General features: G+C 38.8%; 1 protein-coding gene across 1 annotated transcript in view; it reads left to right on the top strand.

Moving 5' to 3' along the window:
- LOC123968319 (ubiquitin-conjugating enzyme E2 E1) overlaps positions 1-4162 on the top strand; it is a 16335-nt gene that overhangs the window by 280 nt on the left and 11893 nt on the right. The gene's annotated exons all lie outside the window — the stretch shown is intronic.

Below are 4162 nucleotides of genomic sequence, written 5' to 3'. Positions count from 1 at the left end.
GCAGGTCGCTGTGAGGTCAGAGGTACAAATACTGAGGCCTGTAGATTGAGAGCGGTGGGCGGGAGCTTAGGTCTAGCCCCTTTCCTAATATAGGAAGCCATTCCATCAGATTGCCTTGAATGGACGCTGCTACCAACCTGTAGCACTGATAGTTTAGCAGAAGTGGCGGCTATCTCAATGTCCAGCTCAAGCTGCTCCTTCTTTCTCCTCAAAATGAGCTCCTGCTCCTCCAATTCATGCTTATCCTTTAAGGCAGCAGCTCGAGCCAAGAGCGCGGCCTGTTCCGCCCTCACCATGCGTCTGGCTGAAGAAGTGGAGGATCTACTACTAGAGGATCCGCTACTTGAGCCACGGTGCCTTGACTGCACGTTTGAAATGCTGTCCTGAGGTTGAATCTGATCCTCCTCTTCCTCATCCTTTCCACCAGCAGTTCCTTTTGGTTTGCTGGCATCAATCTCATTTCCATTTTCAGCATTGACGTCAACAGTTTGAGTTTCAACTTGAACTGTCAAATCATCATCCATTTTAGCAACTGAACAAGCTTTAGTGTCATACAACCATTGATTTGTACCCATAAAAAACTCATTGAAACTCAACATTTTAGCTTGGTACCATATTTCATGTTTGTTTGCCTCCTCAGCAGGCAATAAACCCAATAAAGATGTATGTACCTGCTGTATTTCATCACACAACTTTTTGAACGTGTCAAATTCATTTTCAACCTCACTTATATGCTCTTTATCGCTCATCAATTTAGTAATAGAATTTTTCACGTTCAACAGTTTACTAAATTTAGACTTTCTTTCCTTTTCTAAAGTACTTATTTTTTCCAACAAAGCTTTGGGTGTTACAGATTGTACCCCTTGGCTCACACAAAGTTCAGTCTCAGGGCCAAGCTGGCCTTTTTCCTTTTCGGCCATAATGACCACACAAAACGAATTGTCTTGTTAATCCATAATCCCGCAAAAATAGTTTGTGTTGCGCAACACCTCGTCTAAACATTCAAAGTTATTGTAGACGGTTACAAGTTGTTACCAATAAGTTGGTTTTACGTGAATGTGTGCACACAATTTTACCATGGCCATTCATAATATCAGCGCTGATCACCACGTACCCCAATGGAGCGTTGGCCGGCTTGATGATGCTGATATTCAGGAGACCCTTTAACTCGCCCCGGTACAGCTCCTTTCAACAATCAGCAACTCCAAACATTTGCCCACCTCACATCTCGGATTTTCCAAACGAACACCGTTAAATCCACAATATAACAGGTCCGTGTCCTCACGATGAACGATTATCCAAATTGAAGCAGTTTTTGACCTTAAGTGTACTGACTAAATCCTAACATAGTCTAGTAACTGGTTGCTAATACAGCGGATTAAGTTTAGACGTGTGCCCGTGCAGCGGTTTAAATATCATACGGGGACTTCGGTAATGTTACTATTAACTAGCAAGTTTATTTTCCTCCATGTCTCATACAGTGACATTATCTTTGCTCGTAATACATGTAACCAACACCATCGTGCCTTGCTTACCCCCAGGCTAGACACTAGCACAGTCAAAAACTGTTTGCTTCCCAAATCAGCAACACCTGTGTCTGGGTTTCCTCTACGTAAATAACCCACACCTCCATGACTCGAGATCAGCTGAACTGCAAAGCACATACAGCCCCCTAGTGGCACAAGACAAGAATTACATAAAAGAATACAGAATGAAAATGGCTCATACAAGGTGTATTTACGCTGCCTATTCCAATGCTATTCCAAACAAATTGATTAAATCTATCAACCAAATCAACTTAAACTTCATTTGGGGAAACAGACCACATTATATGAAGAAAAGCAGTATGGTTAAAGACACAAAGGATGGAGGACTCAAAGTTATTGATTTTGACTGCCTTAATGGATCATTAAAAATAAATTGGGTAAAATCTTGGATCAAACACAGCAACTCCTTCTGGTACTGTATTCCAAAAGCCTTATTCAAGAAAATTGGAGGTTTAGAATTTCTTCTTAGAGCAGATTTTAATGTTGACAAATTACCTATATCGTTGTCAGAGTTTCATAGACAAATACTCTTGTATTGGAAAATGTTACATGTACTGATCTTTGAAGATTGGTATGGGAGAAATATATGGTCCAAAGCTGATTTAATGGATACCAACGGATGTTTTTTAAATTATGAACAATTTTGAATCAAACATAATTTCAAACCCTTAAAATCAGACTTTACTACTACTTTACTACTACAACCACAACTGGCCCCACTATCAATTCAAGGAATCTCTGTTCTGGATAGAAAATGCACTAACCACTTTATTAGAAATTGTTTTACTGAATACCTTTACCCTGAAAGACAAAATAAAAACAACATTTTACAAAAATTTGATAAAGACTCAATTAAACTAAGAACATTATATCTATCACTCCCTATACCCCACAAAGTGAAAGAAACACATTTCAAACTAATGAACAACATTTACCCCTCTAAAGAATTACTAAGACTTCGCTTTGGTATAGATGACAACACATGCACATGTTGTGAAAGTGATATCGAAACTACGGACCATGTGTTTTTCTCATGCAATGTGATACAGACATTTTGGTGTGATATACATAAGTGGGTTAAGCAACAGATGTCCTCATTCCCAACCTCCATCTCCAGAGACAACATAACATTTGGACTGATATTGCAAAGCAAGGGTGATGAGCTCTGTAGTAATACAATTGTATGTTTAGCTAAATTTTTCATTCACAAATGTAGAATTGTGAAGTCATCCCCCAAATTTTTTGTTTTTTAAAATGAATTTAAATTATATATAAAATCCTTAAAAACGCTGAAAGAGCACAAAAAAAATATATGAAACCCTAAAACACTTCCCAACTGAGGTAAATAGCTGAACAGAGACTGAATCCTCCCCTTTATGTTATAATTTCTTACCGGTTATTTATTTGAATTTATTTATTTTAATGTTTCCTTCTCTTTTATAAATGATCCTTATTTTGTTACTAAGACTACATAACTATCTCCTATTTGTATGAAGAGCTGCTCCCTATGGCTATATTTTGTACTTATCCTATTCTGTAGAAACGAACTCTGTGCAGCTGTGTTTGTCTCTAAATCTTGATACTTTCAATAAAAAAATGTAAAAAGAAAACTCTTGGTGCGTTCAATTTGACATGGGACGTCGGAATTTCCGAGTTCAAAGGTCAAAATTTCAAAGGGAACGCCCCCTTAATTCAGAATCCCGACTTCGGAAGTCAGGAGAATCACACAACAGTTAGTGAAAGTTCTAGTTTATACTGTTTATTAGCACTTCTGTTTACTTGTCTCATAGAAATGTTTGTACACAAAGTCTCCAACAGATGTCTGTAGTCGTGTTGCTACAGTGTTTAGTGTGAGTAAATACCGCACAATGCGTTTTTTTTTTAATCAACCGGCGCATCAATAGCTAACCTGGCTAGTTGTAAACAAACAGCTGACAGAGCGAGTTTTTCCGACTTGTTAACTGGAACGCAGTCAACTCGGGAATGACGTCATTCCCAGCTCCGACTTCCGAGGTAAATGGGATGCAGCATGTCACATCAAGATGGCAACACCACAAATCCTCTTATCCTTTTTGTTTCCACACAAGCCTGCTACAGTGAGGAAAATAAGTATTTGATGAAATTGTCATCGTAGGTGCATGTCCACTGTGAGAGACATAATCTACAAAAAAAAATCCAGAAATCACAATGTATGATTTTTTAACTATTTATTTGTATGATACAGCTGCAAATAAGTATTTGAACACCTGTCTATCAGCTAGAATTCTGACTCTCAAAGACCTGTTAGTCTGCCTTCAAAATGTCCACCTCTACTCCATTTATTATCCTAAATTAGATGCACCTGTTTGAGGTCGTTAGCTGCATAAAGACACCTGTCCACCCCATACAATCAGTAAGAATCCAACTACTAACATGGCCAAGACCAAAGAGCTGTCCAAAGACACTAGAGACAAAATTGTACACCTCCACAAAGCTGGAAAGGGCTACGGGGAAATTGCCAAGCAGCTTGGTGAAAAAAGGTCCACTGTTGGAGCAATCATTAGAAAATGGAAGAAGCTAAACATGACTGTCAATCTCCCTCGGACTGGGGCTCCATGCAAGATCTCACCTCGTGG

The sequence above is a fragment of the Micropterus dolomieu genome, linkage group LG03 (genome assembly GCF_021292245.1).
Source record: "Micropterus dolomieu isolate WLL.071019.BEF.003 ecotype Adirondacks linkage group LG03, ASM2129224v1, whole genome shotgun sequence".
In the NCBI taxonomy this organism is placed as follows: Eukaryota; Metazoa; Chordata; class Actinopteri; order Centrarchiformes; family Centrarchidae; genus Micropterus; species Micropterus dolomieu.
The sequence above is the reverse complement of the archived record's forward strand: the minus strand, read 5'-3'. Positions and strand labels throughout refer to the sequence as shown.